At 48.0% G+C, this 16,405-nt stretch overlaps 1 protein-coding gene across 4 annotated transcripts in view; it reads right to left on the bottom strand.

The window, feature by feature from the left end:
* Ten-a (Teneurin-a transmembrane protein) overlaps window positions 1-14,202 on the bottom strand; it is a 593,712-nt gene extending 579,510 nt beyond the window's left edge. For all 4 annotated transcript variants that reach the window (XM_076809436.1, XM_076809438.1, XM_076809439.1 and 1 more), the window contains exon 1: window positions 13,019-14,202. The gene's annotated coding sequence lies outside the window, so the exon portion shown is untranslated. The remainder of the gene's footprint in view (window positions 1-13,018) is intronic.
* Between the last annotated feature and the right edge of the window lie 2,203 nt (window positions 14,203-16,405).

Below are 16,405 nucleotides of genomic sequence, written 5' to 3'. Positions count from 1 at the left end.
TTATATTGTATAGCAAAATGTTCCAAAAACATGCCAATGTTTCCCCAGTTTACGGTACCATTCGGCAAAGTATCTGTCGTGTGTTGAAGGGTGGGTGGCGTAATGAGCATTCTTGGAACCGGAATGTTTTGGTAATAAACTGAATAATGAATGTAATCGATACAGATAATGTACTAGCGGATGTAATGGAATAATACCGATAATGCGATGATAGAGGGATAAATGTGTTTGCCCATTACTCTCTGAGGCCGCGATTCGTGACGTTCTAGCGCTGCTGGGGCTTACCGTCGAAGTCTATGCGGCAGGAAAGTAGTGAACTCGACGATACACAATGTTTTAGAGGTATCCTTTCCAGGGGACGGTAATACGCGCGCAACCAGAACGATTATCCGGGGACGCTGTAACATCCAATCGCTGAGCTTCGCTTTCATTACAGCGGGAATAACGCGGTGGTAATTCATTGAACAGCGGCGGCGCGTTCTAATGTTAATGGGCCGAAACACGACGTCATGTATTTTCAGTTCGCCTAATGCATCGCGGGACGGTTCATGCGTATCTTTTGATCGTACTAACGTAACCAGAGGGGCGGACGGAGGGGAAAGAGCAGCGCCGTTGTGTGCGGTGTGCACCGTTCGATATAAAGGATTGTTATTTACGGCACGGTTTATATTTCATCGGAATATAATGGAAAATGGACCCAGCGTTATGCGGAACGTATAGTTTCCCTCTCTCCACCCCACCAGCACCACGCCGTCACCGTATATATCCTTGCCCATTGCCGCTTTGGCGTTTGCCCAGCGGTGCATTTTGACGTTTGTTCATCGCTGAAATATGCACCTATAAGCATCTCCGTAATTATTCGAACGTTATATTCGCGTTCACCGCCGCGGCCGCCTGAAATTATTAATCAGCCCCGCGAGAATAGCGTTCGATCGCGTGGTCAGCCGTCCCCCGTCTAAAGCGGACGTATCGTGACTCCCCGAGGCTCGGAGGTTACATTATTTTACAAAATATCAAATCCAATTAAAGTTAAGTTGAACCACCCCTTTCCCGGGGCGGGCGTTTCAGGCCATCAGCTCGCGTGCAATTTGCGCGAAACTGCCGGAAGACGGAGCAGCCTTTGAAATTTGTGCTCCGGAGGAAAAGATGCGAGCTTCCACGAGAGAAGGGAATTTCGCGAGAGTCAGCTGGAAATCGGGGAAACGATGTTGCGCAAACGAGACCCGGACACCGCATCAGGCCGGTCGCCCACTCATTTCGCAAAACTTTTTCTTGGCAGCGTTGCACGCGAGCTTCAAAGGATGCAATTTCCCGACTGACGAGACTAAAAGCGACCAAGTTTCGCGAATTCTGACTTCACGCATTCGCGCCTCCTCGGCTTGCACGTGCGTGGAGTTCTCCGCGCTGGGGCGGCCCTTACCTGGCGGACGAAAGAGTGCATCCGCGTGGCGTATTCGCAAACTTCTTGGCCAAGCCCGACTTTTTCCCGCGCGGAGCCTGACTCGCGTGCCTGGCCACGGCCATCTACGCTATTCATCTTAGACATTCTCGAGCGGAGTTCGGGGTCAGATGCAGAGGGGCGAGCAGGAAACGACACGGAAGTCCGCGTCGAACCAAGAGAACGGCCCAGGGGAAGGGAAATGGCGGAGGGCGGCGTGCAGAGTATGAAAGTGGGCAGGCTACGGATTGTTACGAGAGCGGGTTTACGAGGTCCCGGTGGACAGGAAGCCAAGGAAAGGGGGACACGTCGCTCCTCTCCGAAAGGGGAAAAGCGTTATCTTACCGTGTGTGACTCGAATAACGAGAGCAAGCCTCCTGCGAAGTCCGCTCGCCAGGCATCTTATCGTGGCAACGTTAATGCGATTCCTGTTTCTACGATTCCGGGCTTTCGTGCTGGGTTTCGTCCACCGCTTACTACCGAATCACTCCTTCTCCTGATCGTCATCCACTTATTGGCGGGAAGTCATTTTTCATTGGACCGATCGGAATAGGATCTAAGAAGCTTAGGGAGATTAATTGGGTCAATTGGGTATTTTGGTACTGTATATATGGGGGGAGGGCTCTTTTCTGAATACTGAGACATAGGGGTGTTTTGAATACTCGGCTATCGTAGGGGAGAGCGGGGACATAAGTAACACTTTTTACATTTGGCCTAGCCTACAATTATCTTTTATAGATATAAAAATGAAAATTATGCCATAAGATACTATGTTTCTTGGTCTATCATTTGAGCCCAGATTTAGCCTTACGTGATAATTAGTTGAACAGTTATGGCAGTTTTCCGCAGTGACTGTCATTGTTACTTTTGTCCTGCAGGGGTAGGACGAAAGTAACATACCGTGGGGACGAAACTAACACTAACTATTTTCAGGAGAATTAAGCAGAAACAGTTCATCCAACGCAAAGAGGATTTTTTATTATAAAAAACCATAGAAAGAAACATTAAAATAAACATATTTTAAGTAACGATAAAAACAAATAAATTTTAAATAACGAAAGGTGGAAAGCATAACCAGCTTCGAACATTTCTTTGGTATTGTGTATTTAGTTGAATGATAGGTATTAAATTTCACCTAATCCGAATTAAAATTGTGACATATGTACGTAATGAAGGTCACCAAAATAAAAGAAACTTACCTGAATGATCTAAATAACAATTCTAGCTTGCCCACAGTATACAATTTGTGTTACTGCTCAGCGTCACTCAGTACAATAAAAGAGACACTATTCACATGTAACTGTGTAAAGCAAACGTTTTGGAAATGATTGTGAAAGTGGGGAGAAGGCGTGTTACTTTCATGACGCCGTTACGTTTGTCCCCGCTCTCCCCTAGCCGGTAAGTGATGTAGTGGATAGTGTCGTGAGGGGCGAGAAGAACGCTAAGATGAGAGTAAGAGTAACGGTGGAGGGTAAAGATGAGAGTGAAAGTTGATTCTAATTACTCGACTGTATACTTACCAATGGTCCGTGCAAGCTGAAACGAGGGATAATTACCTATGTTTAATTATCGGAGCTCGGGTTAAAGTCTGACGCCCAGTATTCGTCTGTTTTTATCGCGTATTGACCTCTTTTCTGAACTATTTAATTTCATAGAACGTCTGCGGGACCGAGGGGGCGTATCGTAAATAAAAATCTATAAGGAGCACGGAGTCGCTTCACGTACGGTCAACAATACGCTTACAACGAAGCAAGATGATCGAATCAATGAACGGAACTTAATTGGAGAGTAATTGGATTGGCTCTAGCAATATCGGAGCGATGTGCCGATGTGGATGAGACACGGGGACGGATCGACGAACGTCAGAAATGACAAAGTTTGCTCTTACAATTCTTCGTTACGATCGCTCGCCACCTCGATAACGATATTATGGTCTTCCCGGATGGCGGCCATTAATTCAAACTGCAATCTCCAACGTAGTTTCCATACTTTTACACTGATCCTCAATTTGTCGATTACCCCGCGCGGAGCCCACGTTAGGTCACGGCCGACCGTACCGGAACGGATTCTTTGGGAAAGCTGAATTTGTCACGAAAGCTATTTTATATCATGACCCATTTCGCCCGACTTGAAAATCATCTATAAATTATGCAGACCCCGCGAGTATGTGATATTAAACGCGCCCTCCACATAATGTCTTCATACATATGCAACGAGCATGGAAAAATTCCAAAACAGAGGATCGTTAAGGGCAACAAAGAATCGCGAAGTAGACGTTTGATGGTGCACTTTAAGGGGCGAAGGTAAACGCGCGTGGGGAATATGAAAGTCTCTGAAAAATATCTGGCTTATGTCTATGCCTGAAAAGTTCTTCCAAGCGGGCATAACGATGTAATCAATATTTCCAAGGATCGTACTGAATTCGTGACGGGGCAGGAGCTTCGACAGGACGTAGAGACAAATTCCTCCCGTTTCTATGTTCACCGCGCAACGTAATTAGAGCATCCAGCTGCTAGAGTTTAAAAATTTAATGACTGGGAATTGGATGGTGGTGTAGAAACGAAAGTCATCGCGCGCAAGGCCGAGCCTTGCTTGTCAGGGAAGCAAAAATTGTTTGGAGTGGAGCGACAGCGGTCTCCTATCAATATCACCGATTAGCTCGCGCTTTAATTTCGTCTAAATTCAATTCCGCCCGTAACAAACACATTTGCCACGACTACGTTCAATCAACGCAATTTATACAACAAAATCGACAGCTAACCGATAATTAACAACCACGATTACACGCCGAGTATACTAATCAATGCGATATAGCGGTGTGCTGATTTCGCTGAATAAACTGGTAACGGCTCTGGGTGTAGAGGCCGCGGCAATATACACAGATGACTACTTAGCGCTAAACCGAAATAAATCACTTATACGTTTAATCTCGTGTTAAATTATTATCGAAACTTCTACTTAATCGCGGCGCACACATGAATATCAATTATCCTTTCGGTAGGACGTGCACGCGCAAAAACAAAGGTTTGCAGGTTAAAACGCGCGCCAAATATCCGTGAGATATTCGGGGAACGTTATTCCGTATGCGTTACCGCGATGGGAGCATTTTCGTCCATTAATATTTAACCAATGGTGCGAGTCGATACGCGTCCAATTGATATGCAAGTGACAGCCGAAACTATTACGTAATCCACGCGTAAATTCCGTATGCATCTCTCGTGCGAGCGGGATGCTGTTTTGCCGAAATGAAGCGAAATTATGGCCCGTCAATGGGGCCGCCGAGAACGTCCGATAGCTCATCCTCAATTATATCCCCTTTTAGGTCAACATTCTTTCAGCCGTATCCTCCAAAATGCGCCTCTCCATTTCGAATTTCCCTTCGAACTCATCGCCCCGCGATCGATAACGCTCATTACGACCGGCCGGATTGAAAACCGAGGAGCGGAGGAATTTCCTTCAGCCGACCCCCGAAGGAACACCTTTATCCTTCCCGTCGATGACTCCGGGCGGATCGATCCGTGGCCCCAAAAAAGGGACGGAATTCCTGAGCTTCCGTTGCGTAACTTGGACGGTGCGTCGAAGAATCCCCGCCTGCCAGCTGCACGGCGATAAAGTAATTCCAAGTATCCAGTTCGGGGCGCAGCGGGACAAGGAGTTGAAAATGAGTGGAAAACTGTTCAACTTTTACGGGCGATGCGGAACCTGGCGGGCTTATCGCGCGCGTGCTCGCGCACGGTGATTTATCCTGCAGGATGTCGGAACCTCCGCCTCTGGTGGCCTACATACCGAGAGTTATGCCCGCGCCGTTGCACCGTGTCATACGAGTCACCACCGAGAGACGTACGAGGAAATAGGAGCATCACCTTGGTCGAGCATCGCGGGAAATTCCGATGACAGCATCGGAACACGAAACAACGGCTACATTCGCCGAGCGCGCCCCCGTCGCGAAAACGTTACGCGATAACCGCGGTCGTTTCGCGTGGCGCTCTTTTTTTTTTCTTCTCCATCGATCGGGTGAACGATGAGCGATAAACTTGCGTGCCGATAAAGCTTCCGCGGTGAATCTGTTCGGTAATATTCGCGGGGGTGGATCGATACACGCGAGCACGCGAAACGCCGGTGTCGCGATCCGAGAGATACCAAGCCCGTGGGTGCTTCGCGGGCATCTTTGCAACAATGCAGCTGGCTTACTTTAACGCCGTACATATTGATAAGAAAGTTTTCTCCGAGAACGAAGCTTTCGGGAACGAAATTTTATCAGAACGCTAAAGCGAGACGGCTGGTGGTGTGTATACGCTCGTCGGTCATACAAGAATCAGATGACGCGTGACCTGTAGGGTCCTGCCACCCACGCAGCGCTTAGATCGAAATATCAGGAGGAGAATTCAGGTCCGTCCGCGAGGAACACGTGAACGTCGCGTTAACGGTGCCGCGAGGGTGCACGGAGGAGAGAAAAAAATACGCTGGCTGTTTTTATATAATTGGACAGTTGTAATCTGGCTGTCCGTAGCAATTAGCGTAATTTCAGTACTTAAGCAGAAAATATATTTTCGCGATGTGTACAGTTTATCGCGTGTTCATCGTTGCCTAGCGTGCGTAACGCGGCCCACGAGTCCCACGACCACGGCCACCGAAATCGATAAGCAAGGATATTAGCGATATTAACGTTTTCCCTCTTATTTCCCTATTTTCCCCCCGTATTTTCTCTTCTTCCTAGAAACGGGAACATTTTATGCGCCGCACAATTTACTCGGCTTAAAAGCCGGCCTCTTGTCCCTCGCAAGGTTCTCAAGAAGAATTCTTGCCCCGTTCACGTGCTTAACGGCATAAATGGATCAACGTCATTACGCTCGGTGTACACGCGTGTAGCAGTGCTTATGAAAATCTCCGCAGACTCCCTGATGATCAATGAACGCCAGATATTCTAGAGAGGAGGGTTGTAGAGCGGCGGTGGCGATATTCCGGCAAACTACTGCCATTTCCGCGGGATTAATACAATTCCAGGGAACTTTAACGATCCGCAGCAACTAGCTAAACTAAACAGATTTCGTTGCGCGAGGAAACGTCAATTCTGACGCGTGCGTTTGATTTTAACAACTTGTATACGTACACAGACAAATACACGTGTACCGATGTACCAGCGGCGCGCTACCCAGGCCGTAACTGACGGCTTGACATTTGCACGCTCCGATGTGTACCCGATTTCGAATTTCCATCGGCGGAACCGTATATATTCCCCGCCTAATGAGGAAATCATGCCCCCGTACAATTAATCCCAGTCGAGTTGGAATCGTTTCGACGAAATACCCTCAATTATAGCGGCGCGATATCGCCCAAGACGATCGAGCGAACCGAGATCGGTGCTCACGGGCGTTTAATCCTAAAACGACTTCACTTTCATCTCCGCGACCGTTTCGCATCCCCCTCGACTCTAAACTTTATCACGGGCCCGTAGGAATCCTGCGAGCGTTAAAACAACCGCGCGGATTGATGGGAATTTAAAAGGCCCGGCCCGGTCGCAAGCCTGAGAATCGACCTTGTTATCGCGATGTTTTCTTCTCCGAGGGTATCAAAAACGATCGAGCAGGGGAGGCGCGGACGGAAGAAAGGGGGAAAAAAGGAATTGGTTCGTGGAACTCTTTCAAACGTTATCTCTATTGGCAGGCTAGATAACCGGCCGGTATTCTGATCGCGCTTCGAAACGATATCGTGTTCCCTAACTGTAATGCATAACGTGCACGGCTGTGTGCGCGCGTCGGTGCGCATAGGTACACCGGAGGCAAAGAAGGGAGGCAACTGGATAGGCAGCCGGGGTGTAACAAATAACGCCCGCACACTTATCTGAGTCATGCACTTTTCAGTGACAAGGGCGTATGATTTATTGCTCACGAGCTTGCTACAATGAGTCCAGGACGTGTTAAACTGACCGCGTTCATCATTAAAATTAATGGGTATTGGATACCCGGCCGCGCTGGTCGCAGGAAAGGGCGGCTGGGTTACAACCGAGACAGATAGAGGGGCGGTACGCGCGCAAAAAGGCGGTACGATCATTTGTTCGTTCTAATTATTCGCGCCCTGTGTCCTGCCTCGATATTACTGCAGAATGTGAGCAGAAAATAAGATGCGGCTGGGCGTAAAGGGCGTTCAAGGGTCCTTTCAACCCTTGCGCACAGTGGCAGAGAGCCATAGCAGTTCTCTAATTCCAATACGGAGAATAATTCTGCAGGAACGAATCTGCGAGCCTCTGGATATATACCTAATAACACGCAGAAGGGAAGCGAGCTTCAAAGAAAGTAGGAATACCATTTCCGTGACTGCCATTTGTGATCAGCCCCTTGCTTCCCGGATGATGCTGCTCGCGGAAGAACCCCCGACACGTAAAGATAATAATCTCCCGCGGCCCGAAACGCTTTGAGACCAGTAATTGTGTGTACCCCTGTCTCAAAAAAATTCGCCAACTCGATCGCCCCGGTGGCTGATTTTAACGCGACCTTCGAGGGTGCGTTTGAATAAAATTCACCTTCGTCGTTGGAAAATCGATACCGGCGTCCCTTGGCTGAATTTTAACCTGCAAAGATGGAGGGTAAAGAAAGAGGGGTCCGCCGGCAATTGAAATTCGTAATGCGAACCGGATGTAAAACTTGCCGTAGAGGAGGCGAGCGCGTAAAAAGCACTTCCGTGACGGTCGTAAAGTTGCTGCACACAATGTGTCGCGGTCATTTGCGTTAAGGGTGGGTGCCTCCCTCACCCCGTCAATCGTACCCGCATCTCAGGTGTTTAACGTTCAGCGTCGCGAAATTGTTCTGGGTACCCAGCCGTCCATTGTGCCGGCGAATATGAAACGTGTTAAACTAACCGCCAACATCCATTAAAATTAATGGGTATTGAATAGCGGAGATGGCCCGACGAGATGGGCCGCTGCTGGAAGTCGAATGAAGTGCTACATCGTCTGCGGCCCAAGCACCTGGAATCTACTACTCCACGATACAAACTATCCTCGATCGAAAAACACTTGCTGTCCAAGTAAATCTCGGTATTAAATTAATGTTCGTTAGTACACTGCTGGCCACTATTTTCTGCCAATCGGTCGCGCGAAAAAGTTGAAGGAAATTCGACTAAAGTAATTAGTGCATCATCTGATACGTACACGGCTATCCTTAATCATTTATTCATTATCGAAAGAGTTGAAAATCTTGGAATTCGAAATTAACCTCTTAACGCTCACGTCCGTGATAGTCACGGGCATGTAGTTTATTCGTTCGCTGCTTGGCGGATTGTTTAATTTAGCCGTTAATATTTGTGCGTCGAAGTAGTGCTATCTTATACAAATTGTAACTCCATGCAGTGTTACAACCGACCCGGGGTCAGGGACGGTTGTAACACTTTCTTCGCTTCTCATTTTGTATTAATAACCGGAATATTACTTGACATACAGCGAAACTGTTGTGGCTCAAATAATGTCAGATAAGTAAGTAACATTTCCATTAAAAAAAAAGTTTTTGCGTAATCGTATTCCAAAGGCAAAGTGTTACTACCGCCCCCGGTCTACCCTATATAAATTATTGACAAAGAAATTGTGCATTTATGGACGGTGCCCGTTAAAAAAATTTGAGCGTTAAGGGGTTAATATAGCAAGAGGATTTTAAGAGCTTTAAGTAGAAACAGTGTAATCTGCCGAAATTCTATAATATATTAGTCCTTCAATATGTACGGAAGTTTGCGAAAGGAAGAGGAAAAGTTTGCCTAGCAGCAGAATAAACCTTTACTCGCGCCGCTATAACGATCGTGCCAGAGGACTTTTCATTTCAATACCGGAAAATAAAACATTGGAGTGTCGAAACAAAGATTTTCATTTCATTTGAAATGAAACCGAACGTTCCGCGGGGTTATCGCGGAATACGCGAGACTTGCTCGCTCAGAAGAGATCACTAATTCCAGAGAAAGAAATCCCACCTCAGCGTAACAACCGCTTTCGCGTTCCACTTCAAGTTATACTTGACCTAGTGCCACCCCGCGGTAATCACTTTTCTTTTCCGATGAATTTTCCTCTGATATTCCCGGTACTCACCACGTAGGTACTATGCAATACATTCTCGCCATTATCGAAGTGTATACAGTGATTACAGTGGAACTCTGTATTCACCGTAAATCAAAAGCACTTCAATCTATACCCTCTTCAAGTGACTCGTAATTATAACAATATTACCAACAGGATAATGTAAAAGAATTTAAGCGCTCGAGCAATACAATCCCACAAAATATATAATTAAATCCTTTATACTCGAAATGCCTCAACCATCGCTCCCACATTGTAAACCCCCCACGCGAGCAGAGATTCACCCCCAAAGAATTCGAGTTCTCCGCGATCGCCACCGAAGCAGGTTGCAACAATGAAATTTCGTGGACAGCGAGGGGATGGCGGCGAGGCAAGACGAGGAAGAAGTGTAGGTAAATCGATCTGTCGGCGCACGTAACGCGCGGTTAAGTAGCGCGTTAAAACTCCGCCAGCGTCCCAGCTATGCTTTCAGGATATTTGCATAGGACTCTACTTTGTGGTGCATGCACGCCCACGCATTCGGGGTGTATACACGGCACGGGGATGCCTCGCGGACGTTTGTATGGCCACGTGAAATGACAACGGAATTGAGTCGCGCGGTGCAACCGCCTTGAGAGTTGCGGGCTTGATCGAGAACCAGGGGCTCGTTAGGGTGCACGGGCGCATCCCCGACGAGGAAATAACGTTGCTCGCTCGACTCGTCGGCGAGGCGCGCGATAAATCGTCAGAGCGATCGATGACGATTGTTCCAGTCATTCGTCTTGGAACCTCGCGCCTGCGAATACGTTCTTCTGTCCCGTGATATTGCGCGACGACTGCAGGTGTTTGGAGGTTCTACTTTACAGGGAATTGAAGACACACATGGGAGCTATTCCTTTTCCCTCTTTTTTAAAACGAAATCGGTAGCTATTTTCACTCCCTACGGCGCAAAATGTGGAGGTAAAGAGAGAGAGCACGGTTACGAGTATTGAAAGCTGCAGATACTGGGGAAATGTTTCCCTTTCGAGACCATGGAGCCATTTTTTTTTCTTTCTTAAATGGAGTCGATAGGTATTTTTAATTACTGGGACGATAAAGGCGAGAGTAGAATGCCAAGAACTATCGCGGGGGTATTGAAAGTTTCCAGTAGCAGCAAAGTATTGCTTTCGAGACCATCCACTTAAATGGAACCGACGGGTATTTTTAATTACCACGCTGCACAAAGTGAAAATAAAGTGCCAGGAACAATTGTCTCGGGGTTCTTTTTTAGTCAATAGTAGAAACGAGGAGTTCGAGTGTTGCTAGTAGCAAGATTCTACAATGTACACTATGGGTGTCCCGAAGATAAGATCTCTGAATTTATCGAGCGATTCTCTGCGCTTCGATAGGCGCGGTGGGTATTCATAATTAGGAGTGAAATGTAACGATAAACGGCGAAGGGTCATGAGTATCAAAGGCTCTAGAGAAACGAATGAAATTCAATTTTCAAATTTATTAAACACTTAAAACGGAATGTTCAGCTTCCCTCGGATACCCGTGATTCGCTCTTGATATAAAATAGCACGGCTTGCATTTTCCCCTCAATTATGGAAATATCGAGGAGGAACGCCGGGAACTTCAAGTATCCCGAGCATAGTTAATTTCTATTACATTTGTATATTTAATCTTCTCCCGAGAGGAATAATCGTGCCAACGGCCCAGAGATTCCGTAGCTTTTGATAAAACTGTAAATAACGTCGATGATGAAACTCGGGTCCTGTAAAGAGTTCGGTAACTATTCAATTAGCGGGGTTTATTTAAGGAATTACTGGCCCAACTGAGTGAGTAATGCGATTGTTCACGCGATATTACGACAAACAAATGTTTCGCCCATCTTCAGCGGAATGTTAATGCATAAAGTGTCATTGCAGTATCAAAGCCATCGATGCAAAAAATAGCAAGAATATACTTTGACGAATAAAACTCTGTCGTTGCGAAGATGCGCACGACTGGTCTCGACAGATGGACGAATTTTGACAAGGAATTAAACAACTTCCGTCTTCATTTAGCCGTCGTCGGCGAAAACAAGGTTAACCCTGGAGTACAATAGGGGTGTGTAGGTCGGCCAAGCGTTTCATTCGCTATTCAACGTTCCATTTTGCGATTCAGTTACATTTAGTTCGCTGCGAATTAAATGTATTCGCGGTTCTATTCATTTGTACTTAATAACTACTATTAGCTCGTAGGTACCATCGCTATTAAGTTATACGCTCCAGTAGTGGATTAGTTCACCCGTCAGACAAAATAACCAAACTCCCCTTATCGCGTGATGTTTCATTACCTCGGTTATCTCTTCCTAAAAATGAACGCAACATACGTTATAATTCAATATTAACGCACATTAAAACCGGTGCGTGACTTATCACCCCCGCGAAATGAAGTGGCGCCATGGAAATTAGACTCGTATACTGTAATAAAAGCAAACCGCGCTGTTCGAATAACTCGCGGTTTCCACGATGTTGCCTAAGTGGGATCATTTGTACCTATATCATTAGCAACATGTATATGTAACTACAAAACCGTCCAGCCGCTTTGAAAATCTACTGTAGCTAATTTAATCGGCCGGGGGATCGAAGCGCGCGCAGGTCACCGATTTAACCACCTATTATATTTAACGACTATTGTGCCACCAACATTGCTCGGTTTAACAAAAACATGCCTACGACCCATAAAGCTGCATAAAGCACGCGTAACAAAAGCATTAGCCACCGAGGCTCCCGAAATTATTGCCGGAAAAGAAATGTCTGTAATTCGAGGGCATATTTACGCGCGTAGAGAGGATAAATTCAGTTATTAAATTTCGCGTTTGTCCGGAAGGGAGGATGGAAAACAGTGGAGCGCTAGCATGGAATACGTCGCAGCAGTTGTGGGAGAGAATTCTTGGGGCGATTTATGAAATAGTTTAATGATCATTAGAAGAGGAGGTACTGCTTCCTGTTTTCGAGGCATTAAGGGTTCAGCCATCCGTGATACATTATTGCGATGTTTGAAATACAGATAAAAGACGGGTTAGGAGACGCATTACGTGCGGAGATTTACGCAAGTATTGTTTATATAAATTCGAAGTAATGGTTGCGAAATTCAAGGCGAACTCCAGCATCGATTTTCTGGAAATGCTGGTAGAATCAATTGTTTAATTAAACGAAACGCTCACCGTTGGCAGTGCCTTTACCAGGAACAAAACACGGACAGAATGGATTAATCACGAGCCGTCGTCAAAGGATGCTCTACCCGACAAATGCAGTGGTGCCAAACAATTGCGATACTATTTCTCCTCGAGCGTACAACTCGAGAGACCCTTTCGCTCCAGTCGATCATAATTTCATTCTGCCAAATTTCCTGCGATTAATGTGGCTGCGCGGGACCGCTCTCTCTAATTAAATCCCTCGCACAAGCCCGGGTAGCACAGTTTCGAATCGAACGAATCGATCGAGTCCAGAGGAGCCAATCGAAGAAGGAACCGGCGGACAATAACATTTCTCCGTCGGCATTACGGGGACGCTCACCTCAGTTCGATGCTCTGGTTCCGTTTGTCATTGATGCTGACGATCACGTCGCGAGGCTGTATGGTGTTGTCCCCGTTGCACTTTGCGGAAGTCACTTTGCCGCACGTTAGTCCACCAAAAGCACGAGCGAACGGCACCGTCCGCGGATCTGCGCGATCTCACTCGTTGCCACAGGACGACAGTGACATTTACACCGAACACTAAGTGGGCTGAGATCCTGCGAGCGCGTCGACCAACGCCACGCGGCTCGATCTCGAAGGGACGCGTACACCTTCGAACGTCACTTAAGCGCGAGCTCAATCAGAGTGCAACCGTAACAGTTGTCATAACACTGGCACATTCTCTGACGCGGATGCTTTATCAAATCCTCGCCTCGTCTCCTGTTCGGCCTTCGCGCGTGTCGCGAGGAAGTCCCGTTTCTTGCCGGGCACCAGATCACAGAACGAACGCGTCCTCTTGAACGAGGGGTGCAATCACGATCGACACAGGATCACGTGTGACCACGACGACGACGGCTATTCACCAGGCTACGAGAATCCACGGGAAGCACGTTACACGCAACGCGGCAAGCAAGACGTCCTTTCTCCAACCAAGGAGCGACGCGCCAGCTGATCTGACCGAGCAACGAAGAAAGGGAACGAGGGTGCGAGAAACGGGGCGAGCGCGACGGAGGGAAACGAAAAGGAAGCACGTAGGGCGATAAACGGGGCGAAGAACGCGGCAAACAACGGTAGCGGGAAGAGCAGAAGCGTGCGTATTTGCCCGCGCGACGACGTAAACACTTGGCACGATAGCTCTCGACTGGCAGGGATGACCGAGCGGGCACAGAGTTCGGTGGCTGGCGCAAGTAGCTCGGTAACGCGGCGTAACAGTGCGCAAGCTGTGCTTTTGCGCGGCAGATGCAGCCCCCAGGTAGAATCGGTAAGCCTGTCGGTTACTCTATCCCTGTCCTACTGGCTGGCAGAGCCTCGTCCCGCCTTGTCCTGCCTCGTGGCTCGCGCGTCCTCCGAATCCACCCTCTTCCTCGTTTATATTCTCCTGCGTGTTGCGTGGCTCCGCTGCGACTCTACCATCCGTCCGTGATCGGGATCCTCGCGTGCGCAGCGTTCACCCTTTTCCCTTTCCGTCGTCAGACTGACTGACTCCGACTGACCGACCGTTCGACCTGTGTACCTGCGCCGCGGCAGAGCGGCCACGGTGGATCGCGAAAAGTAACTGGCGAGCCGACCGACCCCGATTGCCTCGAGTCTGCGCCCTAGCGACATTTCTCGTGTACCGGATATAAAATATAGACGCCAGCTACCGTGTACGTGTACCTACGCATCTCGTGCTCACCGTTCTCCTCCATTCTGCTCCATTCTGCTCCATTCTGCTCCATTCCGTTCCATTCTGCTCCACTCTCTTCTACCCTGCTCTCGCACCCGCCCGCGCCGCGCCGCGTCGCCCTCTCTTCGTTTCACTTTGCCACACGCGCCTACGTTCTGCTATCGTCGACTACGCGGAGGCTTGAAAAGGAAGAAACCTTCCAACTCCACCTTCCCTTCGCTTCCTTTGCCTCTTTTTCCTTTCCGCCCCTACGCTTTTCCCAGCTTCTCTGTCTCTCCTTCCCGCCTCGACTTTGTTCGCTTGTTTCCTGCTTCTCTACTCCTCCTCCTCCTCCTCCTCCTCTTCCTCTTCCTTTTCGTCTGTTTAGTTTTCCGATTCGTCCCCCCTCCGTTTGCTTTGTATCATTCTTTTTTCTCCTCTTTCACCCTCCCTGTTGAGTCTGCGGCAGACTCGCGTCGTCTGACGCAGAGATGCTGACGCGTTTTCGCGTTGCTGCTCCGCCGTTGTTGCTGGCGGAACCTTCACGCTTCCACTGCGACGGAAGCTGCTTGAGGGAGGCTGCGTAACGCGACGTTCACCGTTGTCAAAGTATTCGTGTTCTACAGCGACGAATGAAGTTTTCGAACCGTTTGAAGGTGGAGAGGGTTTAGGATAGCTAACGTTATCCTTAGACTCGCATCGTCGGTCCTATGATAGTCCAACTCTGCCCTCCGCTCTGACGAAGTCTTTCTTCGGCTGCGCTAAACACGAATGAAATCTAACTTGGTTCTGGCTTGCATACCAGTTTCTTTCAAGCGACGTTATCGCTGCAGCTGCGACATTTCGAGTCTGGAGCAGTTCTGTAACGGATCGACTCGAGTTAACTCCGATTCAGGCCTGAATTCGATTTAACGCCCCCTTTTGTGATGTCGCTTCATCAGAACTCCATTTTCACCAGTGCTCTCGGGGCACAAATATTATTAGCCGCCTCGTCTGCGAGCAGCTTCGCCGAGCATTTTTCGTAAATGAAAATTTCAAAATCGCAACTGCGAACGCAAAATTTCACCGCGTAACTTGCTAACGCGGTGAAATATTCAGCATCGTTTGCACCCCAACTAATTTCCCGAGCATTTTTCTTTCGCCATTCCGCGAGCATCAATTTCTTACGAGCATTATGAATTTCCCGGCTACCTTCGCGGAAGGGTTTTACCTCGAAATGGCCGGGCGTAATTATGTTTATCACCGTGTTTAATATACGTATTTATCACCGCGTTTAAAGCATGGTTCAAGTCGGAACGTAAGAGCTCCTTCGCAGTTATGGAAATGTCCTTCTGTACGGAGTTTTATGCTTTATCGGCTACAAACCTATAATACAACCCGCGGTACACCCTTTTTTTCCACGCTGGAACAACCTGCCACGAGCAACTACGGTATACGAATACCGGTAACGAGCCACACCTTCGGAATACATTAACGCATCGGACGGTTATTTCTCCTGGAAAACCGTTTCCTTCGACCAGGCCGAGCGACCGCGCGGTATCGGCGCACGTGCGATGCGAGTAACGTACAATCCAATTTCCAAGCTTCAACGTGAGCATCGCGCTTGTGTTAACAGGACAGTGGATCGAATAAAGTTGATCGCGAGCCTGGACTAACGCTTAATTTCACGTCGTTACGGGATGATTTACATCACCCTCGCGCGGTTCAACTTTACAGCACTTGGCAAGTTTCAGCTGCCGAGGTTCGTTGTCTACTTTCCAGCATCGGCGCAGATTGAGATTCAAAGGAGAGGCCATTAAGGCGATGCAGAAGTGCAGCTGGAAGATGCTGCCTTAAAATTCCACATACCTTCGCTTCATCTGATTACTAATTACTCGAAAAAGCAAACTAACTCGAGCGCGGCTCCGGCGAAAGCGTTCCGAAGATAATTGTATCGCTTTCACGGACGCTTGAACCTCCACCGTCGAATCATGCTGCTCCTCGATTTCGCTGAAATTATTCGGCATATTATTGTACCCCGCCGTGTGTGTCGCGCCGATTTACGGTAACGGGCAAAGTGAATGCGGATCATTACGTTTCATT

This window comes from Andrena cerasifolii, chromosome 3 (assembly GCF_050908995.1).
Source record: "Andrena cerasifolii isolate SP2316 chromosome 3, iyAndCera1_principal, whole genome shotgun sequence".
Taxonomy (NCBI): Eukaryota; Metazoa; Arthropoda; class Insecta; order Hymenoptera; family Andrenidae; genus Andrena; species Andrena cerasifolii.
Note: the sequence above shows the minus strand (reverse complement) of the source record. Positions and strands in the feature narration are given on the sequence as shown.